Source organism: Heterocephalus glaber, unplaced genomic scaffold (assembly GCF_053883595.1).
Source record: "Heterocephalus glaber isolate CG9 unplaced genomic scaffold, H.glaber_assembly_v1.0 deba00000122, whole genome shotgun sequence".
Taxonomy (NCBI): domain Eukaryota; kingdom Metazoa; phylum Chordata; class Mammalia; order Rodentia; family Bathyergidae; genus Heterocephalus; species Heterocephalus glaber.
In genome coordinates, this window is record NW_028258138.1 from 7,315,577 (window position 1) to 7,336,280 (window position 20,704).

Consider the following 20,704-nt stretch of genomic DNA (forward strand, 5'->3'; position numbering starts at 1 on the left):
TCAGCGCTTCAAAAAACCCTTCAGTGCCAGGTAGACAGCTTCTTTGACGAGAGTGCTGGGTGCTCTAAAGAATAGGTTTATTGATGATCTGAAGGTGATGGCAAGGTAAGGGTGCCCCTTCTCAGTATGACAAGGAAATATGATTGATGTGTAAATGCTTCTGGGTTTCTTAAAAACAAACAAACCCATCTCTTCTGGTATTTTAGAATTGCATATTCTACTCCCATCCCAGCCATACAAGCTCTGTGATGTTGGAGTTGGTATACCAGATGGTTCTACAAATAGCGCAGGGAGGCCTTGTGAGACCAGGTTGAAAACTAGACCCAACTGTAGTCTCTCCAAGGCTGGTTTGCTGAATGCGGCCTGCCCCATGTCAGTTCCACTAGCAACAGACAGGGGACAGCCATATATATATATATATATTTTTTTTTTTTTTCAAGAATTGGAGGTTCCACTCCCTTCTCTGGAAAAAAGAAAGAACCCAGGAAAGCATTTTTATTGTTTGCTTGCAGAGAGAGTACCTGTAGTTCTCCTTTCCAAAACTGCCATCAATTAAACCATCTTTACAGTCATCAACTTTCCTACTGTATTAGGGTTTTCTAGAGGAACAGAATCAGTATACAATATATGTAGAATTATACAGGGATTTATTAGGTAGCTCACAGGATCAGAAGTAGAAGAGTACAATGGCCGCCTACAGGATCCGTGGCTAAAGATCCAAAATGGCTGCCTAGCAGGTCAGAGATAGAAGTATTCACAATGGCCACCTGCACACTGGGGAGCTGGAGGATCCAGTAGCAGTTGAAGGTCGATACCCTGGAAGCTCACTGCAGAGTCGTCAGTGTGAGCCTGTGTTGAAAGGCTCAAGGAACCAATGGTGGCCAATGTCTAAAGGCAATGGAAGAGACTGGAACTCTTTCAGAAAGGGCAGACTTCTGTCTTCTTTCCTTTTTTTATTCCATCCAGGCCACATGCCTATTGGTTGTGCCACTGACATCTAGGGTGGGTCTTCTTCTCTCAATTTGTGGCCTACATGTCAATCATCCACAGACACACCCAGGACTTTACCAGACAGCCAGATGGCTCTTACTTAAGTCCCACTGACATCAGTTTACCGTTACACCTACTTAGCTTGCTGCCCTATCAAAAGGCCCTTCTGGTCTAAAAGCAAAAGTTGTAATATGTACGCAAGATGATACATGGTGTTGTTATAATGCCGAGTGCTTGCTTACTATCTTCTAGGCTCTGTGCTAAAAGTTCCACTCACTCACTCATTTTAAAACTAATTCTTTAGCTCATCACTTCACTTACTCATTTGCCACCTGTCTTCAGTGCTTGCTGTGGTCAGTGCTGGGGAAACAAAGTCAGTAAGATAGTTCCCAACCTAGTCTATGGGAAATTATCTAGCAGAAATGAAAATAAACCAGAAATGCCTGAGAATTGTTACATGCTATCAAAATGAAAGCACAGGGTGACACAGATGTCCCCAGCCTGTGTTTGCACCATCTGCCATCACTCTTCCAACACCCGTGTCCATGTCCACTATGCCAATGAGGAAACTAAGGGGTGGAGCCAGCTTGGACAGTGAGGGCCAAGCTCTTCACAAACCCACCTCTTCATCCCCTCCCGGGCTTAGAATCCTGTCCTGAAGATTCTATGGGGACCTCAATTTTCAGAAACTTTCCAGAACTCCCTGGAGACCTCAGGAAGAACACAGCCCTGGGTGAAGGGTAGGGCACTGTGACAGCAATTTAGGCGGAACTGCGTGCCCACTCAGCTGCTGCAGGTCAGTGGTCATTGTCTAAGTGTCCTTGGGCTTCCCAAGTGCCATAAAATTGCATTATTCTGGAATAATTTCGAATAAGACCAAAGAAAATACAAAATAAGCATAGGAATGCACACGTGTATTCTGGTCCCTGGGCCCTGTGGCTGCAGGGCTGGGGGCTCTGTTCTCACAGGGTCTGTCCAGCAAACTCCCTCCATTCCCGGGTAGCCTCCCCATAGGAGTGGGGTCGGCCCGCATGGGCATGGTGTCCCCAGATGGAGCAGCGATGCCCCTCACTGGGGACCAGGACAGAGGCCAGGATGCTGCCGCACCAGCCCGGGGCTCTGAAGAGTGGCACCAGTTCTCAATTCCCACGATCCTTCACCCTGCTCCCCCAGAGAGCCTAGTTTGATTTTTAGGAAACTGCTGTGGCCCGCAAAGCCTTCCAGGCCAAGTCATTCTAGTCAGGACAGCGGCTTCCTGGGAAATCCATTTTCCGGCCTCACAGAACTTTGGATCCTTCTCTAAATTTGCACAAGGGTCCGTGGGACCGTCCTAGCCATGAGGCTGGCTCCAGCCAGGTTCTGGAATCAGACAGGCTGGTGCCTGCCCTGCTCTGCACAGGGCCCTGCTTCCTCCGTCCCCCTGGCAGCCCCACTTTCTGTCACCCACTGGTCCCTCAGGTACTGTTCTGTGCTCACTGTGTGTCTTAGTCACTCCTCTGGTTGCTGGAATAAAACAGCTGGCACCCACAACTTTAGGGAGGACAGGGTTATTTGGCTTATGTTTCAGACCATAGTCAGTTGGCTCCAAGGCGGGACAGCACGGCAGAGGGAAACCTGCCCAGGGCATGGAAAAGAGGAGGCAGGGAGGAGATGGGAAGGGATTTACAGGCTTTCTAGGCCACATCCCCAGGGACCTGGTCATCCCATGCTCCAGTCTCCTTCCCCAAAGCCCCAGGTATGAGTGCAGGAGGCTCTGGGGACATCCAGATATAAACCCTAATGATGTGCCAGGCCAAGACCTGTGCTGGGAGGAGCAGCCCGGAAGACAGCACAGAGAAACAGGTGTCCACCCCAGAGTTAAGCAGCGGCACTGAACAAACAGGATAAAGGGTGTACTAGGGTGTGTTCCATTGCTTAAACAAAATGCCCGAGGGTGGGTGCTTCACAAAGGAGTTTATGTGGCTCATATGCAGTTCTCATCTGGAGAGGATTTTGCTTCCCGTAGGACATCTGGGAAATCTGGGTACATTTTTGTTTGTCACAACCTGTGTGGCTGGCATTGAGGGCACAGGGATGGGTTGCTGGTGACCCTCTGACCAGGCACAGGACAGCAGTCCTCCCCAGATGGCAGGGGGGGCTCAGGCGGCGAGTGTGTGTGGGGACCCCAAGACCCTGGGAGGCAGCAGGGCTTGACCACCACTGGTGCCTGGCTGCACACAGGGCCAGGACGTGCGGGAAAGGTGTCAGTTTCATGGCTCTTGGACGACACCCATCCGCAGTGGCAGGGATAGAGCAGCCCCGCCGGGGCCTCCCTTACCGCCTGGCCAAGATCAGGTCAGGGCCTTAGAACCTGAGCTCTGGGTCTGGTTGCTGCACTTTCCAAGGCCCACAGCCAAGCCCGGCTGTCAGCCGGCCGAGTTCACTGGGCCAAGCGGTTTGTGCACCCAGAGCGCTCAGCTTGTTTTCCACATGGTCTCGCTGAGTCCCAGGAGGCGAGGCGAATCCTGCTGCCGGGCCTTCTCTGTCTCTGGATGCACCCTCCTCCCCTTCTCCAGGTCTCAGCTCCCACCCTGCCTCAGAGCAGTGGCCTTCACCCCTCCATGCCAGCCTGCCGGGTCCCCTCTGAGACGCTGCTGTCCACAGGCGCCCCTTTCTCTGGGTCCTCCACCCACCTGTGTCACAGCCCCTCAGCTGGCCGGGGCTGGGTCACCAGAGCTAAGGTGACAATGGCTGACAGGCACGTGGGAGGGGTCAGGGTGGTGCAGGCTGAGAGGCCGGGCTGTGGCGCGCAGCAGCTGCGCCCCCTTCACCCTGTGTCTCTGCTGCAGAGAGCGCCAGGCTGCTCGTTACCCCAGGAGACGGTGGAGGAGTTTAATAGTCCGCTGTGATTGGCTGTGCTCCTCTCATCAGAGGCTTTGCAGGCCCCCACCCCAACCCCCAGCTCCAGGCTTCCTCAGACCTCCTCCTTTCTCCAAAACGATCCTGTAGCTTCCAGGCTTTGGACTCTGCATACCCACCAGCCCCACGAGCGCATCTCATCTCTTGCAGAAAGGGTCGCAAGGCAGGGTGGGGAACAAGGACCAGCACTGTTCTGAGGCCGTGGAAAACGGGACCTTCCTTGCGAACATAAGGCAGATGCCCTCGGCTCGCGGTGGGGGCCTGCGCCCTGGGAATCTACAGAGCTTCCCGGGTTTCGCTGTGTGGCCAGGGTCGGCTCTCGTGGATAAAATCACGAATCTCCAACGCGTAAAAAGCACGCAGGAGCATTTATGAACATAAAGGTGCGCACGTATGTGGCTGTTTTCCCGCCAGGGAAAGGTGGGTGCTCTCGGCACCACCTGCCACTGTGCCCCCACGGTTTTATTCCCCAAGCTGACTGTGGCCCGGGGAACCGCTCTGTGCCTCAGTTTCCTCATCTGGAAGAGCGGGTGACAGTGCCCGCTGCATCCTGGGTAGGGCGAAGGACGCAGCGAGGCGGCGGTGAGAAGCGCGGACCCCCTTCCGGAGGCTGCGGCCGCTTCCGAAGTTCACTTCTGTCCCCTGGGAGGCGGCGAACTCGCGAACCGGCCCGAGGGGTCCGGAGAGCAGCTTCCCAGCTACGTCAGCGGTGGTCGGCAAAGGCTGCGCTCCTCCGGCCCCGCCGGCTGCCGCGCCCGCCTGGGGAGCTCGGGACCCAGCGGGAGGCAGAGCCCGCCCCGCCCCGCCCCCTCACCTATCAGATTCCCCGTGCGCAGCGCGGCGCTCCTCCCACCTCCGAAGCGCGGGGCCGCGCCAGACCCCTCCAGGCCTGGGCCAGCTCGGGAGGACCGGCCGCGCGCCCCCTCCTCCGCGGCCGGGATGCGGCTCTGAGCTCCGGCCGCCTGCAGCCCGGGTGGGCCGCGCAGGACGCTCGCGCTCGGTAAGGGCCGGGCGGGGGCGGCGCGGGGGCTCGGGGCACGGGGCAGGTGAGGGCTGCGCCGGGGACTCCGCACTGCGGGCTCGCTGCCCGCCCCCTGCCTCCTAGTTTAAGCCGAAGATGGTTACAGGCCGGATGTCCTCGAACTCGTGCAGCAGCGTATCCGTGGGCAAAGTCTCGCTGCTCCTCACCCCCGCGGGAGGGCGGCCGCGTAGGGTCAGGCCAGAGGAGACGTCGCTCAGTTCAGAAGAATAACTACATCTTGAGAAGAAAATCCGCCCGGGAGGGAGCAGAGTGTGGCGGGGCGGGGCTGGGCTGCGAGGGGCAAATCCACCTCACTTCGGGGACGCCGGGTGTCGCCTGTGTCCGAGGGACCTGCAGGAAGGAGGCTCCTAGGTCATTTAGCTCTAAAAAGGCAGGTGCCTTAATTTGGTCATCCGCTTATTATTACAATATAATTATTATTTTTACCATTTCTCTATGCACGCACATTCTGCTATAATATGCATAGTATATGTGGTCCAAGTATTTGTATTCCAGTGATTTTTTTTTCCCCGCGTCCTGTTTCTGTTTCACTTTTTTGTTTAGATTTTTAACTTTTCATGCATAAATTTGGCTTCCAAATAATAGAAAACTGAGTAAAACAATTTTTTACCCTTCCTTTAGATGAGCACGCCAAGCTTTAAAAAACATCTTTAAATGTATGCAGCACCCTTTTAAAATATTAACATTACCTCCCGTTTCCACATGTCTCACTGTTTCTGTCCTGGGTCAGAGAGATGGAGGAGGGGAATTTAGGGACCAGGGGTCTGTGTGGTGCGATCGCCTGCATGTGTTTGGGGTGTCCTGCTGATGGTGGTAAACCGTGCTGGTGGGGCCCATCCTTATATGCAGGGGTGGTGAACCTATGGCAGTTGTGCCCCAGCGGGCTGTTTGTAACATTGACAGCTCTGAAAGGTTCGCCATCGCTGCTTTATGTAATAAAGTATTTCAATTCAGTGATGTAGTCTTGTGCTGGGGATGTAGCCCAGTGGTTCAGCATTAGCCTGACCTTCGTAAGACCCTGGATTCGATGCCCTGCTCCAGAAAAGTGTTTCCTGTTTAAAACAGGTGCATGCAATAGGCAAACTCAGTTTCAAAGAGAAAGAGCATTTAACATCTTTCCTTTAAGGACTGGATTACATCTGTATTCAGGCCTGTTTTCTATCTTCTTTAATTTTTTTCTTGTCAATTCATCATACTTAGTTTTCTCCTTAAGGTAAATGAAAAAATAAGCACTCTTTGATGTTCAGGGAGCAGCCCCATGTGAGGCCCTTAGGGTTAACTCCTTCTGGGAGCATCTCGGAGCCTCTGTGCTCCCCCACGCTGTCAACTGAAAAACTTGACATAGGCAGTGCTATTTTTGCAGTGCTATCCAGACTCGACGTCCTTTCTTTCGCAGGATTTCTAGGTAGGTGCTTTGAACATGTAAGGGATCCTAGGACGCCCGTTGTTGAGGGTCCTGCATCCCTGCATGGCCAGGCGTCTCTGCGTGGTGGTGATCCTCGTGAGGCTTGGGCAGGGCACTTGGGAGACAGCCCTCTTTACTGAGCCCCTGTCCGTGGCTGCAGGCACGGGGCAGTTGCAGCTCAGGCCAGTGCAGAGGGTAATGGGAGGGCTGCAGGGAGTCCACCTCCCCTTGCCCGGCCATGGACTTCGCCTTGGGCTATGGCTGGCCTCTCATACCTTGGGGAGCTCCTCGTGCCTCCTGTGCATTCTGGTCCTTTAGACAGGGCTTGTGATCAGGTTTCTACTAGGGTTTATACCACAACTGGATTCTGGTCCTGAATTTGGGCTCCAGCGGCTTTGAAAACTGTCAGTCTTTGGGCCTCGCTCCTGGCCCACCCTGGACCTTTGTCCGTGGCTCCCACTCCTGCTTCTTTCCCGGCCCTCCTGATTCCAGTCTCCTTTTGCTTGTGCTGGGCTGAGGATGGGGCCCCACCAGGCTTTGGGGCTGGCTCCCCGTGGGTTCAGACAACGCTTTTCTTCCCGTGGAAGCAGGGAAATACCTGAGCTCATGTCTGAAGACACTAAGTGAAGAGGTAGATAAAATGGATTACAGGGATTTTGAAAAATCAACCTGGCATTTATTTGAAAACTGTGATGAGGGGATAAGGGTTTCATGCAATGAGACTCTGATAAATGAATCAATCATGTTTTGTTTTTGGTAGTTCTAGAAATTGAACCCAGGACCTTTGCCTTGAGCTACACCCCCAGGCCCTTTTAAATTTTTTTTATTTTGAGACATGGTCTCACTGAGTCATTTGCCCAGGATGTGCTTTGGAATCCTCCTGCCCCAGCCTCCCAGAATGCTTGGATTACCAATGTATGCCATCATGCCTGGCTCAACCAGGATTTTTATGTCTAACTTGAGTATCATCTCACATCCTCAATGGAAGACAAAGAGCTAGAAGTCATTTGGGACCCAGCTGGGTGAATAAAGTAGCTGGTCATTAATTTTCCCCCGTTCCGTAAATATTCACAAAGAGATGAGGAGCTAGGGCCAGATCCCTGGGTGCAAATTTCAGCTCTGCTAGGTTCTTGTTTTGTGACACGGGGGAAGTTACTTAATTTCTCTGTGCCTCTGTTTCCTCCACTGAAACCAGAGCTATAAAGGCACTTGTTTCATGCGGAGTGGGTACACAGATGGATGAAATGGTTTCGAGGATGTGAAGCCAGGGGTGTGATGTAAACATTCTGTAAGTTACAGTTACTATTGAGGTTATTATTACTGGCTTGTTAGGGGCCAAACACTGTACAGTGTTGAATAGTATTGTTTTGAATTAAGGAATGAGGCATGGAAATAAGGAGAAAACTAGTCTTACTGAATTTCAAAAGATATCTTTAAAAAATTTTTAATTGTTATTAGTCCATGTTTGCAGCACACAGTGATTGCACTCATGGTGGGGAGTTGGTACAAGTGCATAACGCATCTTCATTCTTTTTATGTCCTCCACTCGTCCCCTCCTTGTCTTGGCCCCCTCCCCTTTTGCAAAAGGTCTGTCTCCCTGTTTCCTATGGTCTATCTTTCATTTGGCTCTTGATTTAGACTTTGGGTTTCTCCCATGAGAGAAACCACGCAGTGTTTAAAATGTGTCTGATTTACTTCACTTAGCATGGTGGTCTCAAGGTGCATCCATTTTCCCACAAATGACTCAAGTGTATCCTTCCTTATAGCAAAGTAATAACTCAGTTTTAAAAGTCGTTGCCAAAAAGGTGGGTCACCATCTTGAATCCTGAATCACTGATGGCCTCTCATCCTGTCAGATGTCACTTGCCCATAAAAGTTACATGGGGCCGCCCATGTCCCCAGCTGCTGTTCACCAGACTGTGGCTTCCACTCTGTCACCCACGGGTGCTGCAGTCTGGCTCCATCTGGCCTGGACATCATGTTGTCACTCCACATGACTGGAGCCCATGCTGGTCTCATTAGAATGATAAGGACGGGCCCATCAGCAGGTGACATGGCCATGCCTGAATTTGGGAAGGAAATGGTGGACCTGATTTTGGGGAATCTCCCCCTTCCCCTGGAAAGCTCTGAGGACAGAAGGCAGGCCACCCACTCTCACCCCACCCCAGTGACTACCCAGACCCCCAACCTGCCAGGGAGAAAGTACCTTAGAATCTCGAGCTCCTGTTCTCCATTCATTGGCTACTAAATTAGATTTCCTGCCCGCTCCTAGAACTGATGGTTTGTGAAGAGTTTCGATTCAGAAGAAACCCAAGCAAACAAAAACAACCCTGCAAATATGGTAACAGGTATGTCAGAAATATTTTCAGCCACAGTAGCATCCTTGGAATAAGCAGGCAGCATGCTTGCTGTCTCAGTTTCGGTGTGTTTTCTTGTCACCTCAGGTCTCTATAATTATCCGGAGCCATTCTCCAGAGTTACTATTTAAGTTTACCACCTGGTCCATTCTGCTTCTTGGTGCTTCCCATTTATTTATTCATTGCGTAGAGGTGTTGGGTTCCCCTGTGTTTTCTGAACTTGGCAAGTTCCCTTTCAAATCTCATTCTATCTCGATGCTGCGCCACGCGTCCCTTCTTGTTTTGCTGATTTTGTCTTAATTTCTTGCGGCACAAATCATTTATTGTGAATGCCTTTGATGAGCTTTTGAGAGTCTGTTTTCTTTCAGACTAGCTTCTTTCTGGCTTTTGCACAGTTCCTTCTCCTTCCTTCACTTTTCTGTGGTATTTATGTGCATTTACTGTCATTTCTTTCTGTGTCAAGCATGTCTAACAAGAGCATGTTCAGCTCTACCTTCACATATAATTCAGTTGTCCTTTCTTGCGTCTCTTCTTTTGTGGATTTTATTGTTTCTTTCTTCCCAGAGCTGCAGTTGTGTACTGGATTTCACAATTAATCTGCTTTTCTGTAGCTGGAGGGTATGGAGGAGGGGGAGGTGCGGTAGGCAGTGTGGATAAGGATGATTAGTGGATTTAGTTTCTTTTTTCCCTGTAATTTTATTATAAGTTGCTTTCAAGGTACACTCAGGTTTCAGAATGCCCCCAAATTCAGGGTGTAGCTTGGAAGCATGTAAAATTGTATTTTCAGTTATAAGTCATTGCAACCTGTGGGAGAATCCGAGAACAACAGATAAGCCATTTGTGAGCCCATCCCGGCTCCAAAGGTTCCTACATTTTGCCACATTTGATTCTGATTTCAAAGCTGAGGCGATGTCAAAGCCTTTTCCATGCCTGCTCCACACCCTCCCTCACCCTTGTCCCCTCCTGTCACCCTCTCACTATCCTGATTGCCGCTGTTCTTTCCCATACATGTTTCCACCTCACTGCATGTGAATCTCTGGTTAATCATGCTGTTATTGTCTGTTTTCCAAGCTTTCTCAAATGGTTTCATTCCATCACATTATACGGCTGCTCTTTCCAAGTTTTGTGGCTTTGGAATTTATCCAAGATGGGATGCTGTGCTAGTTCCTTTGCTTTCATTGCTGTATAATATTGTGTTGTGAGCTTATACGGTTTAGATGATTTTCAGTTCTGATAGAAAGATGCTATAGTGAACATTCTTGCACACATCTCTTTTGCACACGTGTGAGCTTCCTTTAAGTAAGTATATTAAGGGTGATAGAAAAATATGGTGAATGTTTAAAATTATTGCAGTAAAAGACACATTGCTATTAATCTCCCTCAAAATCCTACCCCTTGCGTTGAACCCGCTATCCCATCGTGCTCGTCCCTTTCTGTAGCAGCTCTGCAAGTCCTCTTTCATAAATGTCTTTAGTTGCGCTGTCCTGGCTGCTGCCTCAAGGTCCTGAATGGATTCAAAATGTGTCTCTTTCATGGTCACTTGGACTTTGGGGGAGAACCAGAAGTCACACAGTGCCAGACACAGGGAATATGATAGATGAGGACCCCATCATGTTTTTATGAGCCTGTTGGATGGCATTCAGAATCAGCATTCATTGTATTTCTGATTAAGCCTTGTAAAGATAAGAAGGAGGAATTGTTTAGACGGTGGCAAGAATGTTGTGTGTTTGAAGATAAATATAAAAATATAAATATAAATATAAAAATATGCTGTTTTATTGATTGTCTTGGTATTACTGGGAGTATTTTAAGGGGAGTTAATGGCAATGTGGTTTTTTTTCCTCTTAAATTCTTTTATTGGTACATTTTAGGTATACAGTACATTTACATTTATCATTGGGTGCTTGTACCTGTACATGATGAATCTTGGTTCTTATTTTTTCCCCATTACCTGTGCACCCTTCACCCCTCCACCCTTCCCTATTTACATAGACTTTGTTTCCATTTTTTTCTTTTCTCATAATTTTTCCTTTCCCTGCTTTCCTTTCCCCTTCCCCTCCTACTTCCCCTACCCATTTGGACTTTTTCTTCCTATTTCAAATTATCAATTATTCATTTTAATCCTTATTTATACTTTCAGTTTCTCACACTAGAGAAACTATTTGGTATTTACACATGTGTGTCCTATTTATTTCACTTAAGAGTATGGCCTCAATATGCATCCATTTAGCTATAAATGACTCTAGTTTTTCATTCTTTATGGCTGAGTAGTATTCCATTTTATTAAAAAAAACTCATCTTTTTTATCCAGTTTCCAGTTGATGAGCACTTGCACTGTTCCCAAGCTTTAGCTATTACAAACTGTGCTGCTATAAACATGGGTGCACATATATCACTGTGGTATGATTCTTTTAATTCTTTTGGGAAGATACCCAGCAGGAGAATAGCTGGGTCAAATGGGACCTCTAGCCCTAGTTCTTTGAGGTATCTCCATACTGATCTCCATACTGATTTCCACAGTGGTTGCAGCAGTCTGCACTCCCACCAGCAGTGAAGGAGGGTTCCTTTCCCCCCACACCCTGCCAGCATTTGTTATTGGTAGATTTCTTGATAGCAGCCATTCTTTCTGGGGTGAGGTGGAATCTCAGTGTTGTTTTTATGTGCATCTCTCGAATGACCAGTGATGTTGAACATTTTTTCATATGCTTATTTGCTGCTTTTACTTCTTTGTCTGAGAAATGTCTGTTCATTTCAGATGCCCATTTTTGAATTGGGTCTTTGAATTTGGGGGTGTCTGTTTTTTTCAGTTCTTTATATAGTCTAGATAGTAGTCCTTTGTCTGAGGTACAGCTGTTAAAATTTTTTCCCCACATTGTAGGTTGTCTCTTAGCTCTGTTGGTGGTTTCTCTTGGAGTGCAGAAGCTTTTTAATAAGATGAGATCCCAGTTGTTGATTTTCTGTGCTAGTTCCTGTGCTACTGAGGATTTGTTCATAAAGTCTTTTCCTATGCCAATGTCTTCAAGAGTTCTACCTAACTTATCTTCCAGCAAGTTTAGTGTTTCTGTCTTAATATTTAGATCTTTAATCCACTTTGATCTTAGTTTAGTGCATGGTGATAGGTATGGGTCTAGTTTTAATCTTTGGCAGCTTGAAATCCAGTTTTTCCAACACCATTTATTAAACAGGCTATCTTTCCTCCAGTGAGGGTGGTTGGCTCCTTAGTCAAAGATGAGGTGGCTGAGTATGTCTGGAGCTGTTTCTGCATCTTCTAATCTATTCCAGTGATCCTCGGGTCTGTTTCTTTGCCAGTACCATGCTGTTTTTATCACAGTAGCTTTGTAGTATAGTTTCAAGTTGGGGATTGTGATACCCCCTGCCACGTCTCTGTTGCTTAGAGTTGCTTTTGCTATTCTAGGTCTCTTCTGGTTCCAAATGAATTTTTGGATTGTTTTCTCTAGTTCTGTGAAGTATATTGTTGGAATTTCAGTTGGCATTGGCAATGTGTTTTTTAATGACATAAATTTTAAAATATTCACAGAATATTTTGATCATATAGTGTATATTAAAAAAAAAGAATAATTGGGTGAAAACATGTGTCTCCATCTGTCCTAGACACTGAAGAGTGTTTTTTATGAGGGAAGGTGGTGGTACTAATTTATATCCCCACCCACTATATAAGTCAGTAACTCAATACCTGGTTCTCCACAGGTTTACTAATGCTTAGCATTATTGGACATTTAAATTTTTGTTGATATTATGGGTATGAACTAGAATTTCTTTTTTTCTGGTACAGGGGATCAAACTCTGGACCTTGCACTTTCCAGGCAGGTGCAGGCACCACTGAGCTAAATCCCCAGCCCTAAGAATTTCTTTATTTTATGTGTTTGCTGATTCTAGTAAATCTGACAATCTTTTCATATATATATATATATATATATATATATATATATATAGTATGTATGTATGTACCATATATATATAGTATATATGTACCATATATATATAGTATGGATGTATGTATGTTTCCTTTTGTGTTTCTTTTTCTGTGAATGGCCTGTTCATCTTTTTCTCATTGATTTGTAGAAGTTTATTTAGAAATTTTAGAGGCTCATTTCAGTAACACACACTGTAAAGCCCTTCTCCTAGTCTATGGCTTGTATTTTTATATTTTATTGAGCAGAAGTTTTCATTTTTAATTTGGTCAATGTTTTAGTTACATTTCTCTTTGCTAAGATAAAATACCTGACACCCAAAGTTAAAGGAGGAATGCTTTATTTTAGCTTACAATTTGTAGAGATTTCAGTTCATAGTTGGCTGGTTCCAAGGCAGGGCAGCATGGCACAGGGGCACCACAGAGGAGAAACAGTCCATGGCAGAGCAGACAGAAAGCAGGAAACAGCGAACCTCCTGGACTTTTATCCATCCAGGCTACAGTCCTATTGATTGGTGCCACCCACACACAGGTTGGGCTTTCCTATCATTCATACTCAGAACTGTGCTAAACCAATCAATTTAGTTATCACACCCTTGATCTATCTTCACACACCCTAGGTCCAGCCACCTCTGAACAAGCCATAACAGTCAAATGTAATAAGTCTTCTTTTATCTTAAGAAAAGCTTTTTATCTTAAGGAATTCTTTTCCATGCTAACATTTTAAGGATCATCTTGTATATTCTTTTTAAAAAGTCTTAAAATTTTACTTTTCCCATTTAAGTCTTTAACTATCCTTGGGTCATTTTTTATATTTGTGAGTTAGGGATTCAGATATAATTTTTCAATATGAATAGCTGGGAGTCTCAGATCATTAATTCAGTGGTCAATCCTTTCCCTGGTGATGGGTAATACCATTTCTGTCCTGTATGTATAGATCTGTTTAGGGGCTGTTCATGCTGTTTTATTGATTATTTTGGTCTGGTTGGGCTACCAAACAAAATACCATAGATTTGGAGGCTTGGACATATGTTGTCATAGGTGTAGAGGCCGGGTAAGTCTCAGATCGATGTCAGTATGACTGGACTCTGGTGAGGGCTCTCTTCTGTTTGTAGACAGCCACCTGCTGTCTTTGTCTTCCCAAGACCTTATTGACTAAATGAGTACCTATGTATCAAGACTTAGTATTATAAGAAACTCTAGGGAAGAAACTACTTATCACAAGTCCTGATATACAGATCAGGCTTTCCCTCTGTTTTATTTTAAAATGTTTTTAGCTATTTTTGGTCTTTTATTCTACGTATAAATTTTAGGTTCAGTGATCAAGTCCAAACATTTCTAGGTCTATTTCAGGGATCTCTGTTCTGTTTTGTCATTCTGTGTTTTGTTGGTTTCTGGCTAAATACCAGGTATTTTTAATTATTCTATCTTTATGATATATCTTGCTTCGGTAAAGTAAATTACTACCTTGGTATTTTTGCCATTTTTGGAAATCTTTTTGGTATGTGGAGAAATGACAGCTTTATGATATTGAGTCTTTTTGCCTGTGAACATGGTGTCTATACATAGTTCATCTATTTTTTATTTGTTACACTTGTTATTTATCATTATTTTTTATGTTATTTGTTGAATATTTTTCAAATAACATCTTCAAAACTAGCAATCATGCCCATCTCAGATTCAGTTCTATATACCTTCCTTGTGCTTCTTCAGGCCTTTGTAAATAATTCTCATTAATTTTTGTTACTTTTTTTTGTATCGGGGATCAAACTTGGGACCTTGTGATTGCAAGGCAGGCGGTAGAACCACTGAGCTAAATCCCCGGCCCTGTTACAGGTTTTTAAAAAATCTTTTTATTTGGAACTAATTCTAGACTTGTAGAAAAGTTATAAATATTGTACAGGCCATTCCCCTATCCTTGTCACTGAGTTTTAACATCTTATATAATCATAATTGAATGACTGAGACTGCGAAATTAACACTGATACAATATTCTTGATATTGTTATCACCAGACCTTCTGTGAATTTTGCCAGTTTTCCACTAATGTCCTTTCTCTGGTTCAGGATCTCAGCCAGAATTCCTTATGGCATTTGGTGGTCATTTTACCTTCTTCACATTCAGTCTCTAATAGTATCTCAGACTTTCCTTGTCCTTCATAATCCTGAATTGTTAGATGAGTCCAGAGCAGTTATTTTGGAGAATATTCCTCATTTTGGGCTTATCTAAGGTTTGCTTACCTTTAGACTGAAGTTATGTATTTTCAGTCATATATATCCCAGAAGTTTATTAATACTTTTAATGTATTTTCTTTTTGTTCTAATAGTTGGTTTGTATACTGTTTTGAATGTTTTTGGTAGATAATTGTATGAGATACTTGGTTGCTTTTGTATTCCTAGCACATAGGAGGACTTAGCTTAAAGTTAGGCCTGGCCATATGGTTTTTCTTGGCCAAGGAAATGGGAGCTGAAATGATATATGAGAGAGATGTAATTGCAGCTAATTCATTTCCCAGCTGTCTTTGCTCTGCTTGAGTCCAAGGAGTGACCAAAGTATATGGTGAATGTTTAAATTAAAAAACAAACAAAAAAACCATTACAGAAAAGACATATTGTCAAGAACAATGGGATGAGTGTGTTCAAAATAAAGGCGAATATGTTAAAAGACATCAATGGCAATGTGTCTTTTACTGTAATAATTTAAAAAATTTAAACATTCTGTATTTGTTGATCAACATTTACAGCAATTTCTATCAAATGAAAACATTATGGTGTGTTCTCTTCCACAGTATTTACCGGAACTGGCACCGTGTGACTTCTGGCTCTTCCCCAGAGTCAAAATAATCCTGAAAAGTAAATGCTTTGAATCAATTCAGGACAGTGAGGCAGCCAAGACAGGACAACTAAAGACACAAAAAAGGACTTCCAAAGCTGCTTCAGAAAGTGGCAGAAACAAAATGGAATGAGTGTGTTCAGAGCAAGGGAGAATATTTTGAGGGAGATTGTTAGCAATATGTATGTTTTTTAGTGTAAGAATTAAAACACAAATTTAAACATTTGCTGTAGTTTTCTTTCTTTCTTTCTTTCTTTCTTTCTTTCTTTCTTTCTTTCTTTCTTTCTTTCTCTCTTTCTTTTGGTACTGGGGATTGAACTTGGGACCTTGCGCTTGAGAGGGAGGCGGCAGAACCACTGAGCTAAATCCCTGGCCCTGTTCACTGTATTTTTCGATCACACCAACTCTTGTTATGAACATGCCATAAAGCTACAATGGCACAAAATGATAAATCAACTTATAGAGGACAGAGGTGCTTTCAAGAATGGCCTGGATCAGTAGTAGACGTTGTGTATGTGGAAATAGCCTTGCAATGTATTATGGTTTGTATGTAGATGTCCAAAGCCTTATGCACTCATATGTGGGGATTTTCAAGGTGGCTGGATTAAGGGTGTGAGATAATTAAATTAGCCCACTGATTGGTTTAGCATAGTTCTAGGTGTGGATAATGGGAAAGCTCACCCAAGGTGTGGGTAGCTCCAACCAATAGGCATGTAGCCTGGAAGGGATAAAAAGGAAAAGGAGGCTTGATGCTGCTGCTTCCTGCCTGTCCTGCCGGAGACTGTTTCTCCTCTGCCATGCCACCCTGCCTTGGAGCCAGCTGACTGTGGACTGAAATCTTTATAAACTGTGAGCTAAAATATACTTTTCCTCTTTGGATTTGTAGTGGGTATTTTGTCCCAAACAAAGAGGAAGTAACAAAGATACAGTGCTAAGCATGTGAGATTTGGGAAATGCTTATGGAACAACCTTACCCATTTGGTCTGAGATGATGATCATTTTGTCTGTAAAGAAGAAGAGCTTAGTTTCTTCTCTTCTTGTCTGTACATTTCTGATCTCTTTCTGGTCTTATGGCCTTCGATATGACTTTGTGTATGTAGTTTAATAAATCTGATAATGGGCATCCTTGGCTTGATCTTGTCCTTTCATCATTTTTAAGTTTCACTGTTAAGTATGCTATTTATTTTAGATGCTCGAGGGAAACCTTGTGTCAAGTTTAGGAAGTTTCCTTTTGAAATAAGAAACTAGTGCTAAATTTTATTGGTTTATTTTTTGATTGATCTCTTGAAATAACCTTATATATTTTTCATCTTTAATATAGTGATATATTTTCAAATTCCTGACATGATTTAGGAATGCTCATTTTTGTGTTCAAAAGAGATATTGTTTATACTTTTCCTTTACTTAAACTTTCAAAATTTTAAAGTTTGACAAGATCCCTCTCTAAATCTTTCTGGATTGTATTTTAGGGTGGAGGCAAGTGGGCTTCTGATGAACAGATTCATTGTCTTTGTTAGTCTATTAAAGTTCTACTTCTTAAAAAAAAATAAAGTTCTACTTCTTTAGTAAACTTTGCTAATTCATTATTTACTACAAAATTAGTTCATTTAGGTTTTGAAATTTGTTGGCATAGAATTGTTCATAATGTTCCCTTATGATTTAAAAATCTTTATTTCTCTTTGTGGACCTTTTTCATTTTAACTATAGTTTTTTATTTATGCTCTCTCAGTTATATCTTACTAGAGATTATTTACTTTATTAGCTTTTCAGAAAGAAACAATTTTTTAGTATGTAGATTTTTTGTTTTATTCTCTACTTCATTGCTTGCTATACATATCTTCTTCATCTTTTCCATTTTCTTATCTTTTTAATGTTTACTTTATTGTTTTTTATTCTAGCTTCTTGAATTACATAATTAATTTTATATATTTTTAGACCTATTACTTTATTCCAAAATAATTTTTATTTGCATTCCACAAGTTTTGATGTGCTGTTCCTTCATTGTTGTCTTAAAATATCTATTGTGATTTCTTTTAAGCCAAAACGTTTTCAGCTATACATTTGAGAATTTCAAAATATATTCCCTCATCATATTTTTGTTGATTTTTAGTCCTTGTAAAATGGTAAATGAAAACTGAAAATGTTTACTCTCCATTTCTCTTCATATTTTATTAAATAAAATTTATTAATTTTCTTTGTCAAAGTATTATTATTATTATTATTTTATTTATTTATTTATGGTACTGGGGATTGAACTCTGGTCCTTGCGCTTGCGGGACAGGTGGTGGAACCACTGAGCTAAATCCCGGCCCTGTCAAACTATTATTATTACTAATTTTTCGTCTGCCTGGCTTTAGATTTCAAGAGAAATGTGCCAAAAAAATTATTTTTTATAATATTGTCAGTTTTTTGCTATATGTTTTCAGGATCTATTGCTAGAGAATTACCAGTTTTAAAGGACCTACATTATAATATTATATGGTGAGTTGCCGTGAGTGGCTTTGGCTTGAATTCTGCTTGTTTCACATAACTCACTAGGTGTAGGTTTCTTTTTTTCATTAGTTCATGCTTGCAGTGCACAGTGGCCACATTCCTTGTGGGGAGCTGGTGCATGCTCATAGCACATCTTCATTCTCTTTCTCATTCCTTCCCTTCCCCTCCCTCCAGCTCCTGGTCCTTCCCATTTGCTAAAGATTTTTCTTCCTATTTCCTCTTATCTGTCTTTTAATCCCCTCAACTATTTGTGGCCATTTCCCTCACTTTTCTTTGTACCTTTACTTTGGAAGTGTCACTTGAAGTTACATATGACTGGAATTTTCCAATATAATTCTGTTTTTAAATAAATGTGCTCACTGTTTATAATAATCAAGATTTCCAAGGCTTTTGAACTTATTCTTCTCTCTACTAATTTTCTTTTCAGTTTTCTTTTCTTCATCTTTGTGTGTGTGTGTGTGTGTGTGTGTGTGTGTGTATCTGCTGTTGGATTGATCACGTTTTCTGTACTTCCATTTTTTTTGCTCTTTTTTGCTGTTCTGCAAGTTATAGATTGTATTCTTTTAATGGTTATCCATAATGAGTTGTGTATTTAAACCATATATAATCTAAGATTCAGTATTTATATTTCTTTACTTACCAGCTAACCACTTCTTATTTTTAACTGTTGCCTACTGTTTGGCTTGGGCTTTGTAAACATAAAAAATTTAATTATTTATGGACATAAATTTAATTACATATTTAATTGATTTCTGTGTTCTTTTCTTGAGCATTTTAAATTTAGGTTTGTTTTCAGTTTAATGTTAATTCCATGCTGTGCTATGTTCCAGTAAGAACGATACAGCTTCAGTACCTGTGGCTTCTGTTAACTAGTAGGACGACTTGGCTTCAAGTTGCACATAGTGGACAGAGGAGGTTCTGGAAGTGAGGGAAGGAAGGAGTGTGGAAAGGGGAGGAGAAGAAATACAGAACTAAACATGTTCTGGGTTCTTCCTGCTACTTTCAGTGCTTATCTGATTCAGAGGAGGGTAAAAGTAGGCAAGAATGGACTTCCTTGGAGTATTGAGCTCTTACCAGCCCAAGCTTTTCAACATTTCAGCAAAACTCCCCTAAAACAATGTTCATTCACCTCAAGCTAACGCCTAATTAAATCTAAACACTGATGAAAAATTCAGTCTGAACTGTTAGAACAGCGAGTGATCTACAGTGTGATATATCTCTTCCCTAGCTGTCCCACCTAGAATTCCACTGGCTTTCCAGTGTCATCTCAATTTCTAATGGTGACCTTGACATGGAGACGATGCAGCCATGCTGAAAAGGCCTTTGTGCCTTCCTGTTCATGTCTCAAATGGTAACACCCACAGCAATTTACTCTCCCCCTTATGAACTTTTCGGGGCTGTTTTTTAAAAACCCACCATGGTAGGAATCTAAATTCTGAGACTAAGTATAAAAATCAGATCTGGTGGTTCTCAGTAACAGTGGGACTTCCCAGCGGGTGGGATGTAGAGGAATGGAATGATCAGAGATGATTTCTCTTGTTGGTTGCTGTGCCCTTGATTTTCCTCTTCCACATTTTGCAGTGCTTCTTTATTGTGCTCTTCACTGTCACCCTGCATGGCTGACGTCATAGTGTCAGATGACTGTGGAATAATTACATGAGAATTGTAGAGTCCTTACAGCTTCCTTCACTCACCGTATCTTGTTCTGCAACTGTCTCATTAAAAGCTGCCCTTGCCATCATGCAGGCACACAGTTAAGGGAATTAAGTGTTTTGTAGTGGAATATGGGATCTGTTGGTGGAAGTTGCGTTATTGCAGTGTCACTAGCATCTTTATAAGCCACTAGACTGTTCTCTGCAGCCTCCTTCCTGTCATTTCCAGACAAATAAGTGTGGTAGTCCCCTTTCATTCCACATTAGAAAACCTTGGACTAGCTGCCCAAATGAGGTTCATCTGATACATCTACAGTGTCACAAGTTAACTCCATCTCAGTCCCTACCATTTGCCAATATTCCCAAATCAGTTTTAGTTCATCTTGTCTCTTATTTTCTTCTTTCTCTTCAATGCTGTTGATTATTCTTTAGGGGGCTCTTTTAGCTCCAATCACATTTTTGCATGGATCAGATAGGAAGTTTCTTTCTTTGATGCTCAGCTCCATACCTACTCCTGATTGGTGACACCATTTCATGGTATTTCTCATCCTCTTTGGCCAACTTCTGGTACACTGTAGCTTCCCAGTCATTCATAGTGGTAGCTGCTCCAGCAGGGTTTGACTCTTTCTGCCTCATGCTCTGTGTCTAGGCAAGAAAAATGTTCTATATTTTTCCTCATGTCTTGCATCCTTTGATATATACTTAGGTTTATGCATTTTCTTGCTGAAGTGCCTCCATTTATATTAGAGTGAGCCTACATAAGTGGTAAACTTTCTATTTGTGTGTTTGAAAAAAAATGTCTTAGTTACGCCTTCTTTTTTAAGTGTTAGTTTGACTGGATATAAAATTTTTAATTGACAGTTATTTCCTTCCAGCATTTTGAAGAGATCATCTGGCTTAGATTACTGGTTATAGGGAATTGCTACCTGTCTAGTTGTTAGTCTTTGGTAGATAATATGGCTTTCTTTTTGGAAACTTTTAAAATAGGCATGTGATCATTTAATCATAATGCAAAATAACTAATTCCATGTTTATACAGGTGTTTCTTTACACTGAGAACTGAGGTAGGTATTACACATTTTTTAAGGTTAAAAATTGATTTATT

At 43.1% G+C, this 20,704-nt stretch overlaps 1 protein-coding gene and 1 pseudogene across 1 annotated transcript in view; one reads left to right on the forward strand and one right to left on the reverse strand.

Moving 5' to 3' along the window:
* The first annotated feature begins 4,734 nt into the window (after window positions 1–4,734).
* Window positions 4,735–20,704, forward strand: part of B3galt5 (beta-1,3-galactosyltransferase 5) — a 60,799-nt gene continuing 44,829 nt past the window's right edge. The window contains exon 1 of the mRNA XM_004842358.3: window positions 4,735–4,888. The gene's annotated coding sequence lies outside the window, so the exon portion shown is untranslated. The remainder of the gene's footprint in view (window positions 4,889–20,704) is intronic.
* Window positions 19,367–20,193, reverse strand: LOC101714348 (14-3-3 protein epsilon pseudogene; annotated as a pseudogene).